A 12,784-nucleotide genomic window follows, 5' to 3' on the forward strand; every position below is an offset into this window, starting at 1 on the left:
TGATTCTTTTCATGATGTCACTAAGAGATTATTATATTTTTGGTTTACTTAGCCAAGGAAAGTGAGTGTTACAGCATTATTTAAAAAGGGTGAATACTACAAGAAAATGGCTTAAAGGACAACACCACTGTARGATAATATGGATAAAAATAGGCTTTGAGTACATTTAGACCACAGGTTAGAAGAAGTTAAAAAAAAAAAGTTTTAGCTATTACAGAAATAAAAATTTGGGCAGCCTTCAAACAGAGTGCAAAATGCAGTCTGAAACTGTTATGGAAGGGGTTTTATGCCTAGGCAACGTTTACTAGAGTTAGAAATTGCAACTTGTGACATAAACCTTTGCATATCCATAGCCAATTCCTCTCTGGGCATCTGCAAGGATCAGCMATAATTTTTCCCATCTTCCTTGATGCAGAACACAGCTCCAGGAGTTTCCCCTTTTGCTCCCTTTTCACTGAAATGCCCCAGTCAGGTAAGGCCTAGAGAGGGAGCATTAGGTAGCACATGCGGATAATATGAACTGGCCTCATACTGAAAAAGTTTCAGATGTCTGCGTTCATGTACCTTCCTGGCRGACTCATAGTTAAAATAACTGCCAGATTGGACTGATAAGGATTTACTGGTTACAGTTACAAAGGTACATAAAAATAAAATAAAATAAAAAGTGACACRTTATCATTCTCCTCTGACACATTAGCATTTGAACCCAATTTTTTTAATGGAGTGCTGGGAAGCAATTAATGGAGTGGCCAGATTATGGTGCCTATGATGGGGGGAGCAGCGAATAAATTTTCTTTTTATCCCTGCATGCTCAGCCTGGCTGAAACCCATTCTGGTCTCGCATTCCTAAATATTTTTGTAAGTTCACATAACTCTGTACAGTAGGAAAGCTTAATACAGTACTTAAACTTCACTCAAATAGGAGAATTGTCCCTGGTGAGGCACTTGCACTTTTCAGAAATACCTAAAAGCAATTAATGGTACAAAGGGGAAAAAAAGCTATCAAATTCTCAACTTAGCTGCTGACATAGTACAGAAAACACAGTTTTGTTCTGAACACAATGTACTTTAAACTCCTATTTCAGCTGAAAAGCATGTCTTTAAGGTCTTTAAAAAAGTATTAACTTACTTTGCATTAAGACACAAATGTGAATATTGAACTTGCTGAAAGTAATGAATGCACCATGTATCTGGGGAAGGTGCATTAGTAAAAGTTTTTCATTGGCCAGTAATTACAGCATCATAGCAAAAGTGTTATAGCTAGAGTTGAGAAGGGATATTTTTTCATAAATTCTTGTTTTCAGGCACCTATAACTGAAAACATTTTTCCCCATCTAGARTCTTTCTTATTTTTTCATAGAAGTGAATTGATCTGAAGAGTGCCAAGTTGCCCCTTTGGCAGTTTTGGGGGTTATAAAASCACGATAAAACATTTTATTCATACTTCAATAAGTTTCTTGCATTACAGTAACTCAAGTGGCTTATTTTTAACTTATACTGTTTATTTTTACAAGAGGAAGAAGTTCACTACCATTGTATAGAATAATCTCATTTTATTCATTCAAGTACACAAGCAAATAAAAACACAATTTTTATTCCAGCACAATATTTGTATTCTCCTCAGCAAAACACTTTCTAAAGTAGAGCATAAAGGAATTTTGTAATTCTTTTTTTCCCCCAGAATATGTGCATAGCTCAGACTATACAAACATCTCTATAGCTCTCCCAGTCACTTTCCATTTCAAGAACGAGGCAATTTGTGTTAACACAAGACAGCTTATGATGTGCTAAGTCTGCATGCAATTTTCTCGTGAGAACAACCATTTTGTACCTACTTGACACACGCAGTGCTATACTACACCCAACTAATCAATTCTGTCTATATTAAGAAGCGGGGAGAAACACTGCTCACAGCTGTTAAATTACATCAGCTTTCCTAACTACTTCAGACAACTCATTCTGAGGTGTTTTTTTWAAAAAAAACTAAATTGGCATAAAACATAACCCTTCCTTCTATTTCTTTTCAAGTGCACTATACTGTTTTTTATTTTGTCTTCTCAGAGATTACTGGTGAAGTACAAGTGCTATGCTTTCTATAGGCACTTGCAGATGTTTTGAGGGCCACAAGCTCCCAGGCTCATTGGTCACCCTTGGAGGATTTATGTGCTAGCATGATAYGAATGAGTAATAGCATGTTTTCCAAGACCTTATAGACTAGTCTGTAGATATAAGCTTTAGGAAGAGGATTGTTTCTGTATATTATTTTCTATAAGTAAGCAGATGAGGAGAAMTGTCCGTTAATATCAAGTCAGAGAGGCCAGAAAAGTCTCTGGGAGGAAAGGCTGGGGTTTGAAGGTCGTCTTCTGCTATGGACTTTTTGATACTTTAACCTGAGGACATTGTGATTTGGAGATGTTCCTCTTCAAAGCTTGCATTTCTCATGTTTTATGCCCAGATACTATCAATGAGGCATCAATCTTTGGCTTTCTTACCTGTAAGTGTACTAAAGACCATGTCATATATGAACACAAAAAATATCAGAATACTTTGATAATGCTATCCTGCCCGCATAAGTCCCCTACAGCCAAGGGCTCAAAACCACAAAATACTGAGCACAAGGGCTCAACCAGCAACTTACCTGACAGCTCACCTAGCAAAACTTACTCAGTTATTGAGCAACTAACAGTAATTTTTATTACCTAGGCTGCCTGGCACTCTGTTGTGCGTCTACATACAAACCGCCCTTAAACCACATTTCTGCTTATCTACTTTTCCAACAGTCTGCCGTTTCTTTATTTAAAYCTCTCTCTTACACTGAGGAGAAGAAAAGATACGTGGCTTGTATCATCTTAAGTAGTATAGTTCAGCTCTACAATTCCAAAGAGATTATGTGAATACAAAGCAGTAAAGTTGAAATGAAACACCGATGTCTTTGTCAAAGACGTTACTAAAACYGCTATGTGCAGTTTTTATTTTGCCAAGCTAACATTTCCAACAGAAATCTGTTCAGTCGGGGCCAGAGGAAAACGCAACTAGTCACACTCATTCAGGTCCAGCAGTGCAACCCAGCACTCACAGCAGTCCTAAATACCGCTACTCTACCACATACATACCAGCAGCTGGCAATGCCGTGCCCAAAATGAAACCAGAGCTGCATGTCAGAGCTGGAGGAATGTAATCCCGGCAGCACAGGCAGGCCGGCAGAAATTCCCGTCACGCAAACGGGCAGCGTCCAGGCRGGAGCACAGCGCCGGCAAGTGTGAGGCTCGTTGTGAAGCATGGAATTAAGAGCAAAGACATGGGCAAAGTCCATGTTGTTTCCACACAGGCTTAAAATAGAAAGAAAAGATGGGGATCACGCTTCGTTCTGGGCCCTGGCACTAAAGCTGTGAGACTGATTTTAGTAATTTATTTTTCYGAGTTAATGACTGCTAATTTTTAGCCTCTACTGTAATATCCAAAAAAGTAGCATCCTCTCTTTTTAGAATTATTGCTTTGTTTAATGTTATCCTTTAGAAGTTCTACACAAGTAGACACATAGGGTATTTTCCCTGTTCTCTCATCCTCTAAAAAGCAAAGTACATGATGCCTGATAGTCTGCATGGTGACTTTGTGCTGAAAAATAGCAAATGACTAGAGGAAAAAGAATTCATTATCTTTCTGTCAGATTACATTACAAGTGCTTTGACAGTTGCYTCATGCTTGTAAGACTTACGGTACCTATGCTTATTAGAAAGATAGTAAAGTAATTTTCCTTTTAATTTCTAAGTCTTCTGTTTCTGACAGTCATACTAAGAATAACAATAGTTTTATAATTCCTAATATAATGCTAAATTTCTCTTTGGTACTGCACACTGGGACATATTAGTTACTGCAGTTCTGAGGGTTTGGGGGTTTTGTTTGTTTTTTTCAAAAGAAGCATGTACTCAGCTGCTGAATTACTAAATAAGTAACTCACTGTTAAGTCACAGGATGTAAATGAGAGATGTAGCAAGAACCATAAAAATAACCTTTTCCTATTCATTCTAACAAAGTTTGCCCAGTTTTACTTGCGACATTGATGCTTCCTCTGGTTCTCTGTCTTTGCTTTCTGAAATTTCTGTGCAACAACTGCAAATTAAACATCCTCCTTCTTGTGAGCAATTTGTTAAAATATTGCCAAAAGCCAACTGGTGCTTACTCTGAAATGCAGTTTACCCTGTGCTCTTTTACTTCTACAGAAGCATCAACAGTGCTTTTCTCAAGTCCAGTTTTCCGTTTCACGAAGTTTTTTAAGGATTCTTCAGGTCTGGTTTTGCCGCGCACACACGCACACCATCCTGCTGCTTATGTATCCAGGCAGGTATTTTTCATCAAGCTACAGTAGTGAGGCCATCCATGGATTGCTCTCATTTTGTACCCAGAAAAGACACATGCAAATATTGACAATAGTGATAGCAATGGTAGAAGGGGAGCATGAATTCTGCCAACTCATATGCCTAGGTCTGGCTCAGAAGAAATTGGTGTAATACATTAACTCTTGCTCRGTATGTTGCTGAATTAATATGCTGTTCACACACAAAAAACAAAAAATACATCCAATAGGAAAGCTGCAGTTGACTTCCACTCACTCAAAAAATTCTTCTTTACACAAACTTATTTTCTAAGAGGATTCTACCTCCTATGAGAGTATATTAATACAAAGGTTTTATATATGAGCCCCCTTACCTGAATTTTCCCTGTGAAGTTCGATTAGGCCASGTTATATTACTGGAAGAATAGATCAGATCTGTGTCTGGACTAACCACCACCACAGCAGCAAGAGGGTGACCACAGCCACGCTTCCCCGCAGCCCGGCTAGCGCTGTCACAGCGCTCTCCGTTACAGAGACGTGCCRGCAGTGGCCCAGCCTTGTCACCGCAAGTGTGTCACTACCAGTGGCAAGAGGTGGAGGGTCGATGTGGTCCCCTGCGCCATCCATCCCCATCCCGCGCTGCTCAGCCTGCACCATTTGCGGGTTGTCTCTACGGGATTTTGCCAACGTTACTTCCAAATCGTAGTCAAAGCTACCAGTTCCTCTGCAGCTACAGGACCTGCCCTGCAGCCGCTGCCTACCAAAACCCAAAGCTTGCACTGACTACTAACCTCGGCTACCGACTGCGTTTTTGTGACACGCAGAACTGCACAAAACAYGTCAGCTGAGCATCGGTGCCCTCTCTCTGCACCGAGGCGGCTGTGCCCATTAAGACGGCCGGCCAAGCAGGTCGGAAGCAGCGTGTCACAAACAAATGACTCAAGGTATACAAGGTAGAAATGTAAAGTAATTAATATTATGTAATCACCACTGTACTTTTTCTTATGCTTTCTCTCTCTCTCTAGAGATGCTTTGAGATCCTCCAGTATTACTGGATTTGGGGTTATCAGGTAAGGGATCTTATTTTGTAGGTAAAAGATGCAAAGAGATAGAGAGAGGTTATCTGAAACAGATTAACCCCAAACTTACAGCAAAATCAAAAAGAGAAGAGTCCTTAATTTCCAATTATTTGCCTCAAATAAATGCCTTTGTTCTTTCAAAAGATGTTGTTTTATCTCAATGTGTAAGTAACATATTACCTGACATTTATAAATGTTAGTCCTCTCTTATACATTATACATTTGCTACAGTGTTCATAAAAATCCCTATTTACAAAAACATCTTTATGATTAAAAAGGATTAATTATCTTTAAGGAAAAGAAACATTAGCTAAAAAGCTGTATTTTAACTGAAGCAATGTCTGAAGTGTAGCATCTTCCAGGATCAGATGATGACAAAAATCTGTCAGTGAATAAATATTATGAAGTTCTCCATCTTTAACAGAGACTCAGGAATTTATACACTGTGAATGAGACAAAGTTAACTAAGTAAGGTGATAGCAGAAACTTCTTATTCAACATTATTGACTTTTATTTGTAATAAATTAGATTTATATCTGCATTTTTGCATGATTCACAAGATATAATTCAAATGTTTTAAATGCTAATGAAGAATCTAAATTTGAAACTAAAAACCCCAAAACACAGTGAGGAACTGAAGATACGCTGGTGTTAAAAGAATAATTTTTGTATCTGCTTTCCATCTGATAAAAAACTCATACCACTCTTACCAATCTATGCCATTAAAATTGTAAGGCATGAAAATGGTTTTATGGAAAAATACTTTTTTTCCTGACATGCATTTAATTATTTAGCACCAATTCATTTAAGTGTTACAACCTTCATTGACAGATACATGAAGCTTGATATTTAAAGCACATACTCAATTAAGTGAATGTCTCTATATTCTGACTGTATCAGAGTAAGAGTGACATTAGTGTTATTCAATAACATGAGCAGGATCACCATAAAGGCAGAGCRCTGAGCACCACAGGGAGGCAGACGGGAGCGTCCGCACCGCCACTGCTGCGCGGGAAGGCCGGCCACGGTGGACGCTGACAGAGCCCCAAAACAGACAAAGCACCTGGTGCAAGCCCAAGGATACGGTGCCAACCCAGACAAAAAAAAATGTCTTTCAGTGGCTGACCATGGCGCACATGATCACTGAAAAGTAAGATAGCTTAATACACAGGAGCTGTGTAGCTAAGCACACAGCCTAATTTACTAGCTTACTACTAATTTTCCTGGTAGACCATGGTTCTCTCCAGGCCTCAGGATAAGCCTTACCCATCTCACATAAAGCTATCCTACTTTAGGTGATAAATACTTGTTGTCTGATAACCATTTTCTTCCTTCTTTCCGATCTCTGCTGCCTTACACGCTTCATAATTTCACTCATGCCATGAGGACTTACATAGCAGACCACTCTAAGAAACAGGTTTTATAATTGCTCTCCCCCCGAGGAACATTATAGTATCTCTATAAACGTGGCTGGATGGCAGCTTGAGGTGAATTAACATGGTTATTTTAGGGCTCCAAGATTAATCTATTTGCTGTTAACAGTGTATGCACATAGTGAGGTAAGCTCTTTAGGTGCCAGGTCTTCAGAAAAAACACCCTGTTGCACAATTAGATCCCGGCTCTCATTCTGAAATGCTTTTATTAGTTTATAATGACTAGCATTTATCTATTTTCAAACGATCTCCAAWCTCCAAAAAAGAACAAGTAATTCTAAGTTTAATTTAGAAAGCGCAGCTGAAGTTTCTAACTTTCTTAAAGAGGTCCTATAGGCATGTTGAAATTTAAATTCTTTAAGCACACCTTTAAACATATTTCCAATCCTTCACAGTCCCTCCAAACTACATCTGTTTGTTTCCCTGTGTGTGTGTGTGTGTGCACGCACACATAAATTGCATGTTACAAGTAGCACCTCAGTATATTGAAATGTAAAACTTCTTTATTTTTCCCTTTCATCACTTGAGCTCTTCTAAAGAGTTTCCAAATACTGGATCTTTATATCAGTTGTTTAACAACATGTTTTTCCTATCGTCTAATTTGTTGTGCTTGCCTTTCCTGTTCTTTCATTCCCTCAAGTTAATGTGTTATTACCTTGATTGCACAGTACAATATAAAGTTGAAGAATCTCATTATACTGAAACCTACTGAAAGTAGGTTTTATGCAATCTTCTCTAATAATAAGGACAACATGAAGATCGCCTCATAACTGGTATCTTTACAATACAAGAGTACTTAATAACGGTACACACAATACGAGCAAGAGCTGGTCTAGTGAGACTGGTCTATAAAGTTAAAAAAATCAAAATTAAATTCAATGATAAATTCTTAAAAATGCTTCAGCAGTATTTTGTCTAGAAACGTGTCCAGGAATTTGGGGGGGAAAAAAAATGTAACAGTGAAATTCTGTAAAACTCTGTTAAACTCTTAGTGCCTCACGTGCTTTTGTTCTGGGTCAACCGTGAAAAAAGTGTAATCTTGCTTAGTGATCTCTCYTCCTGATTTCCCAGAGAAACACTGCTTATGCAATCATGGTCTGTTTGTGTATATTTCTTAATTTCTGTTTGCTGGTTCCCTCCAAATATCTTCTGAACCTGTAAAACACAGGGGACAGAGAAGCAGCAGCCTCAGAGGTAATTACACTCCTATAAACTTCAGGAGAATGCACATCTGATTTTACAAAACAGGGAGGGAGAGAGAGAGAGAGAGAGAGACTTGGCACCCCTAATTAAGAAAATGCTGTAGTGGAAGCTCAACCCTTACAAGCACCAGGAAGGGCACAGTGAAGTAAAAACCACAACAAAATTCCCCCGACCAGGGGTAACATGGGGAGTTAGCACAGGACAGGGGCCATCCAGGCAATTGGGATGCAGTCACTGTTTTGGAGGGTAACAAAGTTGGTAGAATGGTTAACAGTTTGGATAAACACTGCTTTGTGCCAGCTGGCTTCATGATCAGGCAACAGCCCCAGCAGTTTAATTTCCTAATCTAGATTTTGTCTTTGGGTCCAGCACATCTGGAGCACCTGGCCCAACAGCTTCAGTCCTTGTCCCCAGAAGCATCATGTGGGTTATGGCATTTTCCAGAAGAGATAATCAGAGGCCCAGTATTTTCAAGCATAAAGAGATTTATGGCAACCATTACTAATAATATTCATTTCCTGCACCCTGTTCCAAAACTGCAAGGTCTTTGGAGTGGGGTCCATGCCATATGCTACCATGCTACAGTGTCTACTAATAACTTGGTAATATGTACTAGCCTATGATTAAGTGGGTAATAGCAATGGTTATCCGCTCTGCCCATAAGTTAAAAAAAAAAGTCATAGATTTTTCTATTTAATATATAGTTTCAATTTATGGTATAATTATACCATATAACTATATAGACTCTTTCAGTTATTCAGATCCTCCAAATTGCTGTATTAACTAAACTTCTGCACTGTTGCGACTTACTTCAGAGGATTACCTCACTGTTTAATGGCTTTAGAAATCCATTTTACCCCCTTCTCCCCCCTTTTCTTTTAATGGCACCAAAAAGCATATGAAAGACCCTTTTGTCTAGGATATGTGATGCTCTCCTGTACAGATCAATATGTCTGCAAGACATGAAATTCAGATGGGGAAGAAACTGGAACCCAAACCATTACAAGATCTCAAGGCTTTGCCCTAGGCTTCAAAACCAAACTGACTTCTGAACCTCCTGAATGTCAAGCCATTATCTACAGGGTGCACCACAGAAATACTTTCAAAGTGTAGGCTCTGACCTGTAGGATTTATGGTCTGTAGATTTCTTCTCATTAAACTCCATAAAACTCTTCATACTTAAACATTTTCTTTCCCAACTCAAAAAAAAAAAAAAAAATCAGTTTCCACTTAGTTTCCTACCTGCACTTCTTTTTTTCATCCACATCAGTGGAGTAGTCAGGGCCTATGTAACTCAGCACTGTACAAAACGTAAATTTATAGAAGTTTCTACTTTCACATGGTATTCACGTAATGATATTAAGTCCTTAATGCCTCTTGTTAGTGCCACACAGGAAGCCCAGTGGCACAGAGGTGCATCGTGATGCAGATGCCATAGCACATTTGTGAGTCAATCTTTCTAAAGCAGTGCAAGGCAGCAATTGTGATTCAGCAAACTCGAGCTAGGTGCAGAGAGAATGCCATCTCTGCAGAGCACCCTTCTGAGTCACTGTGCACACATGCACATACAGTACAGAAGAGCACTTTTTGTGAGATGGCGTTTTTTGAAGCATTTTTATAAAATGTCTAGTAGAAATACTAATATGTTATTAATATATTCTCATCACTATTACTTATGTAGTTTTCTATTACAAGCATTATTAATTATTTCGGTTTTATTATTAAAGTATTACCAAAGATATGATTATCTTTCTATTACTAAAAGTCAAATAATTGCATCTTTGAATCTGTTTTTTCCTGGCTAGATGGATGCATCTCCTAAAAAACCTAATGTCAGATTTCCTTTTACAGCTGTAACGCTATTTAAAATAATCTGAAATAGAAAACTTATAATTATTAATGCCATGATTGAAAAATGCAACTTTATGAGAAGTCTGCAGAAACAATTACAAACCATCATCCAACTATTTTTAAAAAACACTGCTTTGATGCACAATATAGGAGTCCTACTACATGGTCTTAAGGTTTAAATAGAGTCTAGTCTATCCTACTCTTAGGATGGACGGTTAAACAGCAGGCAATTTATGTTTCTTGGTTTGCTTGATTAAAGTTGCATAAAATGAGGAGTTCTTGTTTGAGACAAGGGCTCCATGAGCCATCTCACTTGCGTAAAACACTGTTGAGAAATCACCAGATCTGGGGAACATTGACACTTCATCCAATTCCTGTTGTGACATGCATTGGAAAACAAAATAATAAGGAGAAAGTTATCACTAGTTTATTTGGGTATGGCTTCAAACAGTCCTCTGCTCAAAAAAATAATTTTGAGCACTCTGGGATAGGAAAGAGCCAAAATACACAAAACACATTATTCCACCTGAGAATTTACTTTCTCTCTAAAGTCTTCAATTTTGACATTGAATGACTTCACTACCATATGAGCTAAGGCTCTTCTGACTCATGATCTAGGTGACCACAAAAGAATTATAGACGTGCAAGTTCTTGTCTCTATGGTATTCATCTTAGTAATTTTTTGTCCTGATAAGGACCACAAGGATTGCAATGCTAAACGAAATGAGTGACCCTTAAATCTAGCATGCCTGCATTCTAAGCATGTGATTTTGTAAGCGCAATACTATTTTAAAGGAAGCTGTATTTTTCTGCTACTGTGCTTCATAAGATACTCTCCCTCCCCTTTTTCCAGACAAGAAATAAAAACTCTTTTTGGTCAATTTTGATGAGCCAGGAACAGCTACTGCAGTTGCTGTCACTCTGAGCACCTGAAGTACCACTCTGCCGTGGCTTGCGGGCTATGAGAGGCAAAGGTTTCCCAAACCACTGTAAAGGGTTAGAGCACTCCCCCAGATACAGTTCAGATTCATTGCTTCCACCTCTTAGGAGAATATTGCAGCTATTCTGACCTCCTCAGGTGAAACCGGGCGTTTGTACATAYGGGAGAGGAATGCACGGGGCCAGAGAACAAGAAACAGAGAATCTGAGCGTAATGAGAATGTCGCCACCTGATTCTAGTCTTTGCTTCAAGGAYCACTTATGGATTTTGTATTAACATCATGACCAAATACCACTTACCATATACAAAATGTGTTATTATCATTTGCTCTGTGATATTGGGAAAATCAATATAATGAAATTATATTCAGATAGTGATGCTACTTGAGGATACACACCTAARGCATTTTGTTTTATTTCTGTTCTCAGTGCTGTTTACAATGTCTCATCAGGTTGTGTTATTTCTCTAACTAGATAACTAASAAAGTTAAAGTACACACCCAGTGCCAGTCACTATCATACCCCAAAATACAGCTTCTTCAAATTTAATTCAATAGGAAACCATATTCATCTTTGTTTACAATATCAAGGTCGGAAGTTGTGTAAAAACATAAATCAAATTTAAAAAAAATTAGAGGAAATACTTGATGAACACTATTTAATGCTTTATTTACAATAGATTAGATTTTAATTTACTATTTTTTTCTTTCAATGATTTCATAGGTCTATCCCTTACACTAAATTGTTTTTGTCTAAAATATTTGTAAACATAGAAATCTCGCATCAACTTTATAATCTCACATCATTGTTAAACCTTAAACAGATAGTAAATAACATACATCACAGCTACTCTAAATTTCATTCCATGGGATTTAATATTGCCAACATAAAAAGAAGTATTTGTTTTATCTGTAACTATATGCAGAAAAGACTTAATATGCATTCACATAAACATCTTCAGGCGTTAGGATAAAGCTATCTATTTCTGACCAGTTTAAGACCAGTACCTTATAAATCAGTATATTCTTAAGTTACAGTTGGACTATTCACGTATCTCAGTATTACATACTCACCTGCCTTAATACACAACCATAAACAGCAAGCACATACGCTATGTGCATATATAGTCAAATATTAGCTAAARTTGATTTTAATATGTAAAATTTTTGCATACATATTCATACATGATAAAAAACATTGCTGCATTCATGAATGCAGCAACTACTTTACGTCAGTAACTTTACATAATAAAGTTATTCTTAGAAGGGAATATTAAAATAATTTATCTTAACCAAGCAAGTCGCCACAGATTAAAAAAAAAAAAAAAAAAAAAGCCTTTTAGACTTACTCACATAAATATTTCAAATGAATGGCCCATATATACAGAAAACAGTGTTTAAAGTATAGCTGCTGCTGCTCATTTGTTCCCCTGAAGTTTTCAAAAGTTTTCTTCCTAACTCATTAGCTGCTCCTGAGCAGACTACATGGAATCCTTTCCCCCTCCCCACCCCACACAACTTTTGGCTACAAAGACACAATCATGCAGCTTCATCAATGTCATTGGCCACTCCAGTGATAAATTCTGTCCAATTTCTTTGTCTAGAATATTATTAAAAATGGACGTATCGGAGACCAATGAGTTAAATAACCCAAACTAAATGTCAGGTACATTAGTGTTACCATTACATATACCAGTCTTCACTTTGATAGTGTATGCAGTGTAGTACAAGTCTTTGACTCAATGTTTATTTTAGTTCCAAATTGATGGTAGTGCTTTCCTGTATTTTCCACGTCCATCCCCATTCACTCATTTTTATTCCGTCTCTTAACTTGATGACTGCCTAGAAGCTCTACTGTGCGATACAGTTCAGAACATCTCAACTTTATTATTCGATGTTTGTTTTTACATTTAAAATATGAAGGCTTTTTAATGAAAAATGAAAAGA

The 12,784-nt window shown here is 37.6% G+C and overlaps 1 protein-coding gene across 1 annotated transcript in view; it reads right to left on the reverse strand.

Annotated features, from left to right (window-relative positions):
* The window catches only part of LOC112964182 (adhesion G protein-coupled receptor A3-like), a 284,114-nt gene that overhangs the window by 226,308 nt on the left and 45,022 nt on the right, over positions 1 to 12,784 (reverse strand). The window lies entirely within an intron of this gene.

This window comes from Apteryx rowi, unplaced genomic scaffold (assembly GCF_003343035.1).
Source record: "Apteryx rowi isolate R43461 unplaced genomic scaffold, aptRow1 scaffold_188, whole genome shotgun sequence".
In the NCBI taxonomy this organism is placed as follows: domain Eukaryota; kingdom Metazoa; phylum Chordata; class Aves; order Apterygiformes; family Apterygidae; genus Apteryx; species Apteryx rowi.